The sequence below is a fragment of the Loxodonta africana genome, chromosome 18 (assembly GCF_030014295.1).
Source record: "Loxodonta africana isolate mLoxAfr1 chromosome 18, mLoxAfr1.hap2, whole genome shotgun sequence".
NCBI classification, from domain to species: domain Eukaryota; kingdom Metazoa; phylum Chordata; class Mammalia; order Proboscidea; family Elephantidae; genus Loxodonta; species Loxodonta africana.
Genome location: NC_087359.1, coordinates 40553788 through 40571058, shown reverse-complemented (window position 1 = coordinate 40571058; position 17271 = coordinate 40553788). Strand labels below are relative to the sequence as shown.

Genomic DNA, 17271 nt, shown 5'->3' with positions numbered 1-17271 from the left:
TTGCAGAACACCACTCGGCCACGCTTCCTTTTGGGGGTAGGATGGCATTCTAGGGAGCAGCCTTCCGGTGTTTAACTTCCGGCATTAGTTTCCTGCTCTTCCGGTAGCCTGAGTCCGTTTTTTTTTCCGGTTCTGTGACTCGCTTCCTTCGTTCGCAAGCAAATTGGTTTCCCCGAGAGGGGGCGCCGAGACCTTGCATGAAGACTGAAGGGGCACCTGACAGACATGTTAACATGTAGTCGTTCCTTCTTTAGGTCAGTCATGCAATAAGTTATTTTTTGACGACAGTGGGTTTTAGTGGACCGTGTGCTATGTACCAGGCGCTATTCTGGGCACTGTGGATGTAGCAGTAAACTCTCTTGGAGCTTCTGGTGGGGTTGAGAGCAGGGAAAAACAATAGGCAAATTAATTAATATGTAATAAATGTGGTATTATATAAGTGCTGTGAAGAAAAAGGAAATCCTCGTGGCGTGGTTAAGAGCTAAGGCTGCTAACGGAAAGGTCAACAGTTCGAATCCACTAGGCTCTCCTTGGAAACCCTATGGGGCTGATGTCATCTGACATACTTTTTAAAAAATTCATTCTGACTGCTGTATGGGGAAAGAACGGAACTGGGAACAAAATTGAAATCAGGAGTCTTCTTGGCAAAGGGTGCTGAAACAATTGGCGAACTATAGGCGAAAAAAAAAACCACGACCTAAACCTCACACCATACACAAAAATTCACTCAAAGTGGATCATAGATTTAAATGGAAAATGTAAACTATAAAACATTTTTTAAAAACAGTAAAAAAAAATCTTAAAGGATCTAGGGCAAGGCAAAGAGTTGTTAGATTTGACACCAAACTCACAGTGCATACAAGGGAAAATTTGCAGCTCATGAAAATTAAAAACTTTTGCTCTGTAAACACCTATGAAGAGGATGAAAAGACAAGCACTGTTGGAGGAGAAAACATCTGCAAACCACATAGCTGATAAAGGCCCTGTATCTAGAAAATACAAAGAATTTTCAAAACTCAACAATGTTTTAAAAATCCAAGTAGAAAATGGGCAAAGACAAGGACAGACTTTTCACTGAAGAGTATATACAGATGGCAAATAATCAAAAGAAAAGATATTCAATGTAATTAACTATTGTTGTGCCCTGGAGTCAGTGCCATATGTAATAGAGTAGGACCGCGCCCTAGAGTTTCCTAGGCTGTAATCTTTACAGGAGCAGATTGCCATGTCTTTTTTCCTATGAAGCAGCTAGTGGGTTCCAGCCAACCTTTCCTTTTGGTTAGCAGTCAAGCGCTGAAGTGTCGCACCACCTGGGCTCCTTTCATTAACTATTAGAGAAGTACAAATTAAACCACAATGAAATACCTTCCATAATAGCTAAAAATATAGTGACAATACCAAATACTGTTAAGGATGCAGAGAAACTAGATCACTCATACATTTCTGGTGGGAATGCAAAATGGCACAGCCACTCTGGGAAACAGTTTGGCAGTTTCTTGTAGAACTAAACATGCACTTACCATACAATCCAGCAATTGAACTCTTGGGCATTTATCCTAGCGAAATCCAAGTTTAGGTTCTAGTCACACAAAAGCCTGTACAAAATGTTCACAGAAGCTTTATTTGTAATGGCCAAAAACTAGAAATAACCCAAATGTCCTTCAGTAAATGACTGAACAAACTGTAGTACATCCGTACCATGGAATACTACTCCACAGTAAAAAAAGAACAAACTATTGATACATGAACTTGGTTGGATCTCAAGGGAATTATGCTGAGTGAAAAAAGCCAGTATCAAAATATTATATATGATATCATTCCATTTATATAACATTCTTGAAATAACAAAATTATAGAGATGGAGAACAGATTGATGATTGGCAGGAGTCAGGGGTAGGAGGAAGGGGATAATTGTGGCTGTAAAGGGGTAACAGGAGGAAGTCTTGTGGTAATGGAACAGTTCTTTTTCTTGATTGTGGTGGCAGCTACATAAATCTACACGTGTGATGAAGTTGCATAGAACTATACACACATGCACATGAATGAGTGCATGTGAAATGAGAGATCTGAGTTAAGTTCTATGGATTGTAGCGATATCAGGTTCCTGGTTTTGATATTGTACTGTAGTGAGGGAAGATGTTGCTATGGGGAAAACTAGGGAAAGTATACATGGATTTCCCTAGGTTTTTATTTGTTTTTCTTGTAACTTCTTGTAAATTTATAGTTATTTTTAAATTAAAAATAAAATTTTTTAAGTGGAATTGAAACACGTTAAGAGTACAGTAGTAGTCCAAGGGAGAGATGATGGTGGTTTGCAATAGGTGGTGACAAAGGAGATGAAGACAAGTGGTTAGTTACAGGATATATATTTACGGCAGAATCAACAGGCTTGCTGATGGAGAGGATATGGGGTGTGAGAGAAGGAAAAATAGATGATGACTCCTAGTTTTCTTTTTTTCTTGAGAGGGTGCATTAAATGTCAGTTCAATAGAGTTATTGACAAAGCATTTTCCCAGTGGTTGGAGTCCACTATACTAGTGCTTCTCAAACTTCTGTATACAAACAAATCACTTGGGAATTTGTTAAAATGCGTATTCTGATTTAGTAAGTCTGAGATGGAGCCTAAGAATTTGCATTTCTAATAAGTTCCCTCATGATTCTCATGTGGCTGATTGGTAAACTCTGTAAAGCTATATCCTAAAACCAAAACCAAACCCGTTGCCTTCCAGTTGATTCCAACTCATAGTGACCCTACAGAACAGAGTAGAACTGTCCTATAGGGTTTCCAAGGCTGTAATCTTAATGGAAGCAGACTGCAGCATCTTTCTCCCACAGAGCGGCTGGTAGGTTAGAACTGGCAACTTTTCAGTTGGCAGCCAAGCACTTAATCACCAAGGCTCCTTATCCTAAAACTAGGTGCTTTTAAACTGATGATTTAAGCGTTACTAAGTGGGGATGATCTTGCCCAGGCAGACACTAGGGAAGGGAGTTGGGGAGTAGAAAACAGGTCACATCTCTTCTAGGAACCATGGTAATTACATGAATCCACTCTCACCCTTCTTTCTCAACGAATAACCCCCCAGGCTTCCCAAGGTAAATGTTTCTGCAAAGCAAATTATGAAACTGTCTTTGTGGAGTTCAAAGCTAGAAGAAATCTTAATAGGCATAGGGACTAATCCTGTCTCCAAAACCCTGGCAAGTGATCATCCAGCCTTGAAACCCTCAGGAATGGGAATTCACTACCTTAGGCATCAGATCATTCCTTTCCTCTGGCCCCCCATCCATTCCTTGCTAAATATACCTGCTAATTCAGTGTATTCACAGCTCAAAATAATAATAGGAGTAATGTTTAGTGAACTGCATTAACAGTATCAAACATTGTGGCAAGAGAAAGAGCAACCACTGGGCTGTCTTGATGGGGTAGGGAAAGATTTTATAGAGGTAGGATTTGGATACACAGAAAGAGGGTAGTTAGTAGATAAGGCTGTAGGTATTGGGGGATCAGGGAACTAGTCAAAAACAAAGGATGCAACCAGGAAAAAGTAGTAAATTTCTGAGAAACTAATTAGACACTCCCAACAGAATCTTATGGAACAGAGGGGATAAGGTCATCAGATTACTGACAAGCCTTGAATGCCGGCCTGGGAAGTTTAGACTTTGTTGTTTTAGGTGCTGTCAAGTTGGTTTCGACTCTTATCAACCCTGTGTGTAACAGAAGGAAAGGTGCCTGGTAAAGCACCACCCTCACAATCATTGTTATGTTTGAGCCCGTTGTTGCAGCTGCTGTGTCAATTTATCTCGTTAAGGGTTTTCCTTTTTTTTGCTGACCCCCTACTTTACCAAGCATGATGTCCTTCTCCAGGGACTTGTCCCTCCTGATAACATGTCCAAAGCACATGAGACGTAGCCTCTCCATCCTCACTTCTAAGGAATATTCTGACTGTCCTTCTTCCAAGACAGATTTGTTCATTTTTCTGGCTGTCCATGGTATGTATATTCAGTATTCTTTGCCAACACCGTGATTCAAAGGCATCAATTCTTCCTTGGTTTTCCTAATTTATTGTAGAGCTTTTGCATGCATTTGAGGCGATTGAAAATACCCTGGCTTGAGTTAGGTATGCCTTAGTCTTCAAAGTGAAATCTTTGCTTTTTAACACTTTAAAGAGATCATTTGCAGGAGATTTGCCCAATGCAATATGTATGTCGTTTGATTTCTTTTTTTTTTTTTAATTATTTTGTGTGTTTGTGTGTGCTTTAGGTAAAGGTTTACAGAGCAAATTAGTTTCTCATTAAACAATTAATAAATACATTGTTTTGTGACATTGGTTGCCAACTCCACAGTGTGTCAACACTCCTTCTTGACCTTGAGTTCCCCATTTCCATGCGTCCAGCTTTCCTGCTCCTTCCTGCCTTCTCATCCTTGACCCTTGGCTGGTGTGCCCATTTAGCCTCGTATACATGGTTGAGCTACACATATTATTGTTTGTATTATGGGCCTGTCTAATCTTTGGCTAAAGGGTGAACCTCAGGAGTGACTTCAGTACTAAGTTAAAAGGGTGTCTAGGGGCATACTCTCGGGATTTCTCCAGTGCTTCATTTACTTTCTTGACCGCTGCTTCCATGGGAATTGACTGTGGATCCAAGTAAAATGAAATCCTTGACACCTTCAGTATTTTCTCCATTTATCAGATGTTGTTTATTGGTCCAGTTGTGAAAATTTTTGTTGTATATTGAGGTGCAATCCATACTGAAGTCTTTGATCTTCATCAGTACTGCTTTAAGTCCTGTTCACTTTCAGCAAGCAAGGTTGTGTCATCTGCATATCGAAGGTTGTTAATCTTCCTTCAATCCTGATGCCACATTTAGACCTTCCCAAAAACCTTAGGCTGTAGTTAACTGGTAAACCATTGACGCTTTGGGGATAGGGTAGTGACTTATCAGCAACATTTTAGAATTCTAGAACTTGGAAGATCATTGAGGATTTAAAGCCAAACTGTTGGGCTCCTGAGCCTGGGCTGGGCTTTTAACCATGTGTATTCTGCTTTACTACACACAAGGCATTATTCATAGATCTCGCCTCAATGGGGGGATCACTATGGGGTACAAAGAAATCATACTGGGAGACAGAGACAACATAATAATTTTACAATGCACCTTAAGCCCAACAAGACATCTAGCTCTAATACTGTGCAAAGAGTGGAATTGATTCAGGTCATGACCATCCTGTTATTAATGATGTAAGGAATCAGAACAACTAATGTCTATGTGCATTATGCCCATGTGTGAGAAACAGAAAGGCATCTTGGGATATGGAGAAAGACAGAACATTCATAACTCTAACTGGGAATGAGCCCCCAAGGCCTCTTTACTGCCCACAATCAGGAATGAAGTATGAACCCTCCCACCTTTGACTGCAGAGTCAAACTACAAATCACACAGCAGGCTCATTTGGTGAAGGCAACTGCCTATGTATCACAAAACCCACACATAGTTTGTATGTCTGTTTCTGGCTTTAGAATATGCACAGAGAAACTAACTCCTCCATGCTGCTGAGGCCCTGATTCCAGATGGAGAGAAGCAGAGAGTTTAGGGAAGAACCTGCATTCTTTGCTGCTTTGGCGAAAAAAATCAAGAAGGACTCTGAACATGGTCTGGTGCACAACCATTGAGGTGTGTACTATTCTTATTCCTAATTTACAGATAGGGAAAGTGAGGCACGGAGTGATTAAATAATTTGCCCAAGGCTACAAAGCTGAATGGCAGAGCCTGGCTGTGAGTCCATCAAACTCTTGCTCCAGTGCTGACGTTCTTAACCATCATACTATGCACCGTAGACTATGATGAGCTCAGAAATCATAGATTTTTCTGGCCAAATGAGACCTTAACAATTATAACCCAACCCAGATTATAGCAGCCATCTTTTTTTCCTCTGTTCAACTTTATAGTTTTCCTTTGACACCCTGCATTTTCTGCTCTTGCCTATGAACAGTGACACTGTTGTCGGTGGCAGCCGTTGCCTTCAAGTTGATTCTGATTCATGGCAACCTTACATATGCAGAATAGAACTGCTCCATAGGGTTTTCAAGGCTGTGACCTTGCAGGTGCAGATTACCAGGACTGTTTTTCAAGGCATCTCTGGGTGGGTTCAAACCACCAACCTTTCTGCTAGTAGTGGAGCAGTTAACCATTTGTGCCACCCAGGACTCTTTAACAGTGACACTAATACTATTGATCTTTTCTCCCTAAGCTCCTAGTCCATTTTCCCATTTATTTTTATATTCTACAACCCTTCTCTTGTTTCTACTTTCTAAGCTTAGATATAATAAAACCTTTAGCAAAACCATGGGCTCTTTGCCTGTAACAGTTTCTACACTTGCCTTGACCCTGGTATAATCTTTCAGGCTAAACCTCTCTAGGGAGAAAGATTATGTGGATAAAGAGGCTCAACATTCAGAACAATTTAGCATTAATCCCCCATTTGCTTTCATGTAGTTTGACTCTTCCAAGACCCCAACTGGGAGTCTTTGCCATGGGCCTGGTATCCTTTGTCTTTACTAATGCTGATACTGGTTCAACACTTCTTTCTTTCTTCCTTCAGCCTCTCAGTTTGGGACTAAATGTCATGTAATCTATAATTTCTATCGGATTATTGTTGTAGTGCCTTTTATATTGTCAGGATAGGATAGGTTATGATGCAGGAAAAAAAAAAAAATTCCCAAGCCTGAGTACCTTAACAAAACTGAACTTTCTCTCTCACTCAACAGAAGTCCGCTGTACCTCTCCAGGGAGTTCCTTCCTGCAATCACTCTGGGAGCTCAACTGTTTCCAATTTGTGGCACTGCCATCTCAATACAAGGCCTATTTGCGGCACAACAAAGCTAGAAATTTAGCTCTTAAATGGCTTCACTTGGAGGTGACACCCATAACTTCTGCTGCCAGCCCATTGGCCAGAACTAGTCAAATGGCCCTGCCTGACTCTAAGGAATGGACTCAAACATACCAACGATCACGAAGATGGCACAGGATCAGGCAGTGTTTCATTCTATTCTACAGAAGGTCTCCATGAGCCAGAGACAACTAGACAGCAACTAAAAACAACAGCAAACTCTAAGCGAGCTAGGAAATATGGGGAACACATGGTATTTTGCAAGCAGGAAATGCCTTTGCATTTCTCTCCTTAATATATCACATACCACAGTATTGTTTCCTACTTTCCCAGTCTAGTCACAGCCCCTCCACTTGGACCTTGAACTTTAACTTTCTACCTCTAAACCCATAATTATAGTTTAACCTAATTCTTATTCTTTATTTTATCTCCTGCCAGGTGACCTTGCCACTGCTTTTTCACTTGCCTGCCTTAAGGTTGGAACGTTTTCTCCCTCATCCGCATGCCTAGCTTTGCATCTAGTCATTTTCCAGGAGTTACCCGGGTAAGAGTAGCCTGGAAGGACCCCTAAACTTTCTGTAATTGGAGTTATTAAGAGCAAGAAACACTCTTTCTCTGGAGTGGGGTGAAGAAAGGGCTGAAGGGGTAAAAGCAGATTGAACAAATTCTCTGGAAGCCGGATCCAGGAGCCATTCCTGGTCTGCGACTCATAACGACCCTATAGGACAGAGTAGAACTGACCCAGAGGGTGGCTGGTGGATTTGAACTGCCAACATTTTAGTTAGCAGCCATAGCTCTTAACCACTGTGCTACCAGGGTTTCCACTATCTGCCTAGAACAGGTTAATGCAGGTTAAATGCAAAGGCCTCTGGGAAAGGGCCCCAGTGCTCTCTGATAGAGATGAGTCTTCCTCTGTCCACAGTTCACATCCTGAACAGAATGAGCACTACTGCCATGCATTTGTTTTTAATTACACACACTATAAGAGCAGTATTTAAGGAAACGTAGAAGAAAAAAAAATCAGTCTACCAGCTTCAAAACAATTGTTGCTTGCATACTTCTTTCCAGTCTTTATTTTTTATACGTTTGTGACTATAGCAAACATACAATTAGCAAGCAAGCGTTCTCTTTTAAAGGTAAATATCCCTGGGAAAAGAACATATAAAGGTAATGACTTAGTCATTTATATCTTAGTAATAAATAGCTTGGGTAGCATTTTTTTTTCCATTTAACAACTAGTTGACATCAGGGCACTAAAGGTGAGGTACAGAAAGAGCAGTGGGGGAGCTGGTAGGCCTGTATGAAGTACTGTAGTATGAGACTTTGGGTAGCCCATGGCAACAAGCAATGCAGAAAAGAGGATCTATGGGGGCAGAATATTAGATATAGGAAAAATAGCTGAAAATGAAGAGTGGTTGGCTCCGAAAGCAAATTTGGCCAGCCTAGTGATTTTAAAGGGGTCCCTGGGTGGCACAAATGGTTTGCACTTGACCAGTAACCTACAGATTGGCAGTTCAAACCTACCCAGCAGTGCCACAGAAGATAGGCCTGCTGATGAAAAGATTATAGTCAAGAAAATCCTATGGAGCAGTTTTATTCTGTATCACATGGGGTAACCATGAGTCTGAATCAACTCATCAGCAATGGGTTTGATATATTTATATGTATATATATATATTTAAGGTATTTTAAGATCATAGATCTAGTGAGCAGGATCTTAAAATTCATCTATTGGAACTCCTATCTCGTGTTTCTCTTGACCACATCCCCGCCATGCACTGCCCAACTCCAGTGGTGGGAGACTCCACTGTTTCCCAAGACGTCTCCAGTGTGATGGATCGCATTTATATGGCCTTTCTTGCCATGGTCTTGTAACCCCTAGTAAATGACTGGGTAGGACTATACAAATAAGGTGCTTGTGGCCCACCAAGGGGGTTGGATAGCTTGTGGGGGTGGAACCATGTAAATAGGGTGGAACCATGTAAATAAGGTGTATGGAACCCTAACGAGGGGATTGGTAAGTTTTGTCATCTCATTAGGCTTAAAATGAGCCATCCCAGAGGTGGAAAGGGGGGACCTCACTACCACCAAGAAGAAGAGACAAGAGCAGAGCATGTCCTTTGGACCCAGGGTTCCTGCACTGAGGACCTCCTAGATCCAGGAGACAGCTGTAACACTGGAGAGGGTGCGAGACAGAGAGAAGCAGTGGCAGACAAGAAACAGTGGCAAAGAAACAGCAGCAGCTGAACCAGAGACTGGCAGAATGTGATGCGGTGGGCTTCCCGGCCCATGGAGTAAAGTCGCTACAGTGGGTGTCCTTACCCGTGGAGTAAGATAGCTGAGTGCCTTCAGGCAGGAGGATTGCTGGTGGTGTGGGGTGCCTCCAGGCACTTGTTGGTAGAGCTAAAGAGCTGTCCTACACTTGAGTAGGGCAGAGGCCAGACTAAAGGGCTGAGGGCTAGAGAGAAGCCTGCCTGCAGGCATGGCTGTTTTAAAAGAGGCTGTCTTGATTGAAGAACTGTATCCTGAATTGTTCCTGATCCTGAATTTTAACCTGTTACTTCCCTAATAAATCCCATAACTGTGACTATGATCTGTAAGTTCTATGTGGCCATTGCAACGAATTATTGAACCCAGCAGAGGGGTAGAGAGTGCTGTTGGAGGGGTGGCTAATGTTAGAATTGGTAAAAAGGTGGGAGAGAGGAGGTATGTCTGACTTCCATCTCATAGGAATCAGCTTTGGGCTGATGCTCACAGTGATTCTGTCTTCCCCTCGTGAAGTCACAGAAGGTCAGATGCCCGCCACGCCATTTTTACAATGTCTCTAACCATTTTTGGACAACTCCCACTGATCAAAAAAAATTTTTTTCTTATATTGAGACACAAATGCACCTGCTCCTAGCTTTGATTATAATCCTTCCTCTAGTTCTCTGTCTATATGACAGGTAATTTGAAGATAGCTTTGAGGCTGCTTTTCAATAGGGTAATCAATGTCCAGTTGTTACTTCAGGCTTTCTACCCGTGTCAAGTCTTCAAGTCCGCTCTCCAATGGGGCCGCTTTCCTTGAAACCCACCTGACATCTGTAGTTTTTAAGAAACAAAATCATCTTGCATAAACATTAAGAAGAAAATGCAAAATCATTTTGAAAGACTGGAGACACTACTACAGACACAGTGGGTATGAATTTGAAACAGTGACAGAGTAAGAAGAGATGCCCATAGGAAAGGGAGCAGAGCTTGGCTCCTTGCCTATAATTCTACACTAATTATTAATCTTTGCTTACATTTATTGAACACTTTCTTTCTGGGCACTATTCTAAGTGCTTTATGTGTATTATCTTGTTTAACCTTCACAACAGGCCTGTGAGATAGATACATTATTCTCAACCTCATCTTATAGATGAGGAAAATGAAGGCTAAGACCTCACAGTTAGTAAGTGGCAGAAGGTCAATCCAGACATCAGTAGCCAACTCCAGACCCATTGTATCCTCTCAATCACTATTGTGTATTGCCTCACACTTGGCTAAGATTTTGAATTTTAACATTTTTACAAAGCGGTAAGAATCCATTCCTCTAAGTCTTGATCTCTGATAATTTGATAATGATTGACAGAATGTTATTCCTTTATATGCAACATTTACATCACATTAGAACTGGACATCATCCCAGGATGTCCTCCTCTTCCAGATTGATGGTCCCATGCCACACATATGATATTATTTGACATTGCACTTAGGAATTTGAAAAAACAAAAGTCAAATGGGGCACTGAGCTAAGGGTCAGGAGCTCTGGTTGCTAGTTCCAAAACAGCCATAAAAATTACAGTTGACTATGGAATGGCTAAGGGACCTCCTAATGCTGAAATCTCATGTCCAAAGGAATAATTCTTCTGCCAGGAGTTTCTGGCACTTTGACAGAAGGAAAGGGCGAATATGTATCTTGAAAGAAGCAGACCCCACCAGTCACACATATCAAACTGAAATGGATAAATGAGTATTCGTTCCGTGCTTCTGGTGTGCAAGGCCTATGTTGTCAACTGGCAGTGGTTACTGTGCTTAGGTTTTCAAGTGGCTCTGTTGCCCCTACTAAAAATAAGTCACTGGTGTAAGGGCTGAGTCATTTTCATACATGACTATGTGGAGGAAGAAAGTGACAAAGGTCACAGAGGCCCTGTGCTTTATTTCCCTTCTGAGCAGACACCACACCTTATTCCCAATCAGCTACTTTTTTTCTGCTTTATTTCAGATAAGCTAGTACCTTAAATAGAGAACATACTCAACAGCATGTTATTGTGTTTTAGTTGGTCCATATCCTGTTCTCTGCTTGTGGATTGGCCTTGTCCTTAGATCTAGGGTTTTGTACTTGTCTGAAGAGTAGAGTTTGATGTTAACAACATTTGTAACTGGACTTTAGAGTTTGCAAAGTGATTTCATATGCAGTTTTGTTTTTTTTTTTAAAGACCTTGTGATTTCTTGCTAATCTTGCAATCTGGTGATCTGACAACCTGAGGATGGCTTCTTAGCGTTAGTGGGACAGGACTCACCCTGGGCAAAATTGTCATTTTGTCTTGTTTTAAAGTGGTCTTTCTATCTAGCATTTGAGAATTCTTCCCAGCTTCTGGAATCTTCATCTCCCATCCGCAGTCTGTTGCCTGAGGCCAGTACTTTCTGCTCAAAGCCTTTCACTCTTTAGGTCTCAGTCTCTTTAGCTGCAAGATGGGAGGAAAGTTGTTGTTAGGTGCTATTGAGCCAGTTCTGATTCATAGTGACTCCATGTACAACAGAATGAAACACTACCCAGTCCTGCCTCATCCTCACAATTGTTACTATATTCGAGCCCATTGTTGCAGCCACTGTGTCAGTCCATCTCATTGAGGGTTTTCCTTTTTTTTGGCTGAATCTCTACTTTACCAAGCATGATGTGCTTCTCCAGGGACTGGTCCTTTCTGATAACATGTCCAAAGTACAGGAGATGAAGTCTCGTCATCCTTGCTTCTAGGAAACATTTTGGCTGTACTTCTTCCAAGGGAGATTTGTTCTTCTAGCAGTCCATGGTATATTCAATATTCTTTGCCAAAACCATAATTCATGCATCAATTCTTCTTGGATCTTCCTTATTCATTGTCCAGCTTTTGCATGCATATGAGGCAATTGAAAATACCATGGCTTAGGTCAGGCACACCTTCATCCTCAAAGTGACATCTCTGCTTTTGAACACTTTAAAGAGGTCTTTTTCAACAGAGCTGCCCAATGCAATACGTCATTTAATTTCTTTACTGCTGCTTCCATGGATACTGAATGTGGATCCAAGTAAAATGAAATCCTTGACAACTTCTGTGTTTTCTCTGTTTATCATGATGTTGCTTATTGGCCCAGTTCTGAGGATTTTTGTTTTCTTTATGTTGAGGTGTAATTCATACTGATGATTATAGTCTTTAATATCACATGCAAGTTAAATTTTGCTGAAGATTATTTTTAAGTAATTTTTATTGTGCTTTAAGTGAAAGTTTACAATCAAGTCAGTCTCTCACACAAAAACCCATACACACCTTGCTACACCCTCCCAATTACTCTGCCCCTAATGAGACAACCTGTTCTCTCCCTCCACTCTCTCTTTTTGTGTCCTTTTTGCCAGCTTCTAACCCTCTCTACCCTCCTGTCTCCCTCTGGACAGGAGATGCCAACACAGTCTCAAGTGTCCACCTGATCCAAGAAGCTCACTCCTCACTAGCATCCCTTTCCAACCCACTGTCCAGTCCAATCCATGTCTGAAGAGTTGGCTTCGGGAATGGTTCCTGTCCTGGGGCGACAGAAGGTCTGGGGGCCGTGACCACTGGGGTCCTTCCAGTCTCAGACCATTAAGTCTGGTCTTATGAGAATTTGGGGTCTGCATCCCACTGCTCTCCTGCTCCCTCAGGGGTTCTCTGTTGTGTTCCCTATCAGGGCAGTCATTGGTTGTAGCCGGGCACCATCTGGTTCTTCTGGTCTCAGAATGATGTAGTCTCTGGTTCATGTGGCCCTTTCTGTCTCTTGGGCTCGTAATCACCTTGTGTCCTTGGTGTTCTTCATTCTCCTTTGATCCAGGTGGGTTGAGACCAATTGATGCATCTTAGATGGCTGCTTGCTAGCGTTTAAGACCCCAGATGCCACTCTTCAAAGTGGGATGCAGAATGTTTTGTTAATAGATTTTATTATTTGCTAAAGATAATTTAAAAACAGTTGCAGCAGTACATTGACAGTGAACTGCCAGAAATTCAAGCTGGATTCAGAAGAGGACATGGAACAAGGAATATCATTGCTGATGTCAGATGGATTTTGGCTGAAAGCACAGAATACCAGAAAGATGTTTACCTGTGTTTTATTGACTATGCAAAGGAATTCAGTGATGTGGATCATAACAAATCATGGATAACACTGCTAAGAATGGGAATTCCAGAACACTTAATTGTGCTTATTCGGAACATGTACGTAGACCAAGAGGCAGTCCTTTGAACAGAACAAGGGGATACTGCGTGGTTGAAAATCAGGAAAGGTGTGTGTCAGGGTTGTATCCTTTCACTATACTTATTCAACCTATATGCTGAGCAAATAATCCAAGAAACTGGACTGTATGAAGAAGAACACAGCGTCATGATTGGAGGAAGACTCATTAACAAACTGCAATATGCAGATGACACAGCCTTGCTTGAAAACCAAAAAGGACTTGAAGCATTTACTGATGAAGACCAAAGACTACAGCCTTCAGTATGGACTACACTTCAACATAAAGGAAACAAAAATCCTCACGACTGGACCAATAGGCAACATTATAATAAACAAAGAAAATATTGAAGTTGTCAAGAATTTAATTTTACTTTCAAGGAAAGTTGAGGGAAGAAAACACTGAAGTTTTCTCTCAACCCAACCTGTCTTTCTAGTAAGTAGGTAGTGACATAAACCCGAAAATTAGCTCAAGCTTCTTTCTCTTAATAAAATTCCCACTCCCTTAGGGCAGCTCATTTCAGTTGGTTATTTGGTAGAAAACAGTTGACTAAACAAAATACTAAAGAGTGGCTATTCTCTCTCTATATATATACACTTCACTGGTTTTACTTCTCCAGAGAACCCAGCCTAAGACTTTTAGTACTGAGAGTGGTTCTAAAGAAACAAAATTCTAAGGATGAGTTTTCTAAATTGGTTCTGAAGCCCAGTTAGTCTTAAAGATGCTGATGACTCTGCTTCTAGTAGTAAAGAGGGTACCACTAATCCATGGTGTGAGGTGGTGATACAAATACACAAAATATCACCACCAGTAGATCAAGTATTAGTGAGAGGTGAGGCTCTGGGTGATTGCATGTTTGATACTTTTCTATAATTTTGTCAGAACGAGAAGTATAAGGAGGCTACGTCCTCCTTTCACTACATGTAGTGGTGAAAGAAAGAGATCAGCTCAGGACTTCAGAATCATACCTCAAGTGCCTCATAAATGACCTCAAGGTTGCCAGTTGTACCCTGAAAGAAAGTCTAATTTCTTGTAGTAACAGAGCTAATATTGCTGAAAACCAAAATGGAGTCTTATCATAAGAGTAACTGAATTACAATGCCTGATAGGCCTGTTTGGATTTGGGAGGCAATATGTCCCTCATTTGGGTGTGCTACTGTGGCCTGTTTATCAGGTGACTTGAAAAGCTGCTAGTTTTGAGTGTGGCCCAGAACAAGACAAGGCTATGCAACATGTTCAGTCTGCCATGCGAGCCACTCTGCCACTTGGGCCGTATGATCTGGTTGATCCAATGGTGCTTGAAGTGTTAATGGCAGATGGAGACGTTGTTTGGAGTCTTCGGCAGGCCCCTGTTGGTGAATCACAGTGCAGACCCTTAGGATTTTGGAAGAAAGCCCTGCTATCCTCTGCAGATAACTATTCTCCTTTTGAGAAATAGCTTTTGAGTTGTTACTCAAGCTTAACAGAGACTGAATGCTTAACCATGGTCCACCAAGTCACCATGTGACCTGAGCTGCCCATCATGAACTGGGTATTCGGTGACCCACAGAGCCATAAGTTGCACATGCATGGCAGCACTCCATCATTAAATGGAAGTGGTATATACGAGGTTGGGCCTGAGCAGGACCTGAAGGCACAAGTATGTTGCATGAGGAAGTGGCCTGAATGCCCATAGTCTCCACTTCTGTCACATTGTCTGCCCTCTCCCAGTCTGTACCTATGGCTTCACGGGGAGTTCCTTTTGATCAGTTGACTGAGGAAGAGAAAACTTGTGCCTGATTTATAGATGGTTCTGCATGATATGCAGGTACCACTTGAAAATGGACAGCAGCAGTATCACATCTCCTTTCTGGGACCTCACAGAAGGACAGTGGCAAAGGGAAATCCTCCTAATGGATAGAGCTTCAAACAGTGCACCTTGTTGTTCACTTTGCTTGGAAGGAGAAATAGTCAGATGTGCGATTATATACTGGTTCATGGGCTGTGGCCAGTGGTTTGGATGGTCAGGGACTTGGAAGGAATATGATTGGAAAAATGGAGACAAGGAAGTGTGGGGAAGAGCCATATGGACAGACCTCTCTGAATGAGCCAAAGAAGTGAAGACATTTGTGTCTCATGTGAATGCTTACAAAGGAGTGACCTCAGCAAAGGAAGATTTTAACACTCAGCTGGATAGGATGATACAATTTGTAGAAACCAGTCATCCTCTTTCCCCAGCCGCTCTTGTCATTACTCAATGGGCTCATGAACAAAGTGGCCATGGTGGCAGCAATGGAGGTTATGCATGGACTCAGCAACATGGACTAGTGCATTTTCAGTTGTACACATGCTAGTTGTATCATGTAGGTGCAAGTATGACTTTGTAATTGTATTTATTTAGAGATTGTATATGGGTTAAGGAGATGTGTATGGCAGGCTGACAAGGGTTGGACTGTGATGGTTAAGGTTGTGTGTCAGCTTGGCTGGGCCATGATTCTCACCAAGGCCGATTTGGCTACAGCCACTGCTGAGTGCCAGCAGCAGAGACTAACACTGAGCCCTGATATGGCACCATTCCTCCAGGTGATCAGTCAGCAACCTGGTAACAGGTTGAGCACATTGGATCACTTCCATCATGGAAAGGGTAGCATTTTGTTCTCACTGGAATAGACACTTACTCTTGCTACAAATTTGCCTTCCCTGCAAGCAATGCTTCTGCCAAAACTGCCATCCATGGACTTACAGAATGTCATGGTATCCCCCACAGCATTACTTTGAATCAAAGGACTCATTTCACAGCAAATGAAGTGTAGCAGTGGGCCCATGCTCATGGAATTCACTGGTCTTATTATGTTCCCCATCACCCTGAAGTAGCTGGCTTGATAGAACTGTGCAATGGCCTTCTAATGACACAATTACAGCACCAGCTAGGTGGCAAAACCTTGCAGGGTTGGGGCAGTGTTCTCCAGGAGGCTATATATGCTCTAAACCGGTGTCCAATATATGGTGCTATTTCTTCCATAGCACTCATGGGTTTAGGAACCAAAGGATGGAAATGGGAGTGGCACCACTCACTATTATGTCTAGTGACCCACTCACAAAATTTTTGCTTCCTGTCCCCATGACCCTATGCTCTGCAGGTCTAGAGGTCTTAGTTCCAAAGGCAGGAATGCTCCCACCAGGAGGCACAACACTGATTCCATTGAACTGAAAATTAAGAATGCCACCTGGCCACTTTGAGCTCCTCATGCCTCTGGATCAACAGGCAAAGAAGGGAATTACTGGAATTGGCTGGTGTGATTGATCCTTGTTACCAAGGGGAAATTGGATTGATATTACATAATAGAGGTAAAGAAGAGTACAGCTGGAATATAGGAGATCCCTTAGGGTGTCTCTTAGTACTACCATGCCTTGTGATTAAAACCAGTGGAAATCTACAGCAACCCAATTTTGACATGACTGCTAATGGCCCAGACCCTTCAGGAATGAATGTGTCATACCACCAGGCAAAGAAACATGACCAGCTGAGGGGCTTGCTGAGGGCAAAGGGAATATGGAATGGGTGATGGAAGGAGGTAATTCTAAATACCAGTTATGACCACGTGACCAGTTGCAGAAGCTAGGACTGTCATTGTTATGAGTATTTCATCCTTACATGTGTGCATCAAATATTTTGTTTTCTTCACTTATAAAATATAAGATGTAAACAGGGCTAGTGCATTATCAGTTGTACACATGTTGTATCATGTAGGTGCAAGTATTACTTTGTAATTGTCTTTATTTAGAGATTGTGCATTGTTTAAGGAAATTCATATAGGTGCCAGGTTGACAAGGGTTGGACTGTGATGGTTAAGGTTGTGTGTCAACTTGGCTGGGCCATGATTCTCAGTGGCTTGACAGTTACATAATGATGTAGTTTGGTAGT

At 41.9% G+C, this 17271-nt stretch overlaps 1 long non-coding RNA gene across 1 annotated transcript; it reads left to right on the top strand.

The window, feature by feature from the left end:
* The first annotated feature begins 28 nt into the window (after positions 1-28).
* LOC111751773 (uncharacterized) lies at positions 29-9915 on the top strand. The gene is made up of 3 exons (XR_002786850.2): positions 29-254; positions 5517-5670; positions 6765-9915. It is a non-coding gene; the product is annotated as an uncharacterized LOC111751773 (long non-coding RNA).
* The last annotated feature ends 7356 nt before the right edge of the window (positions 9916-17271 follow it).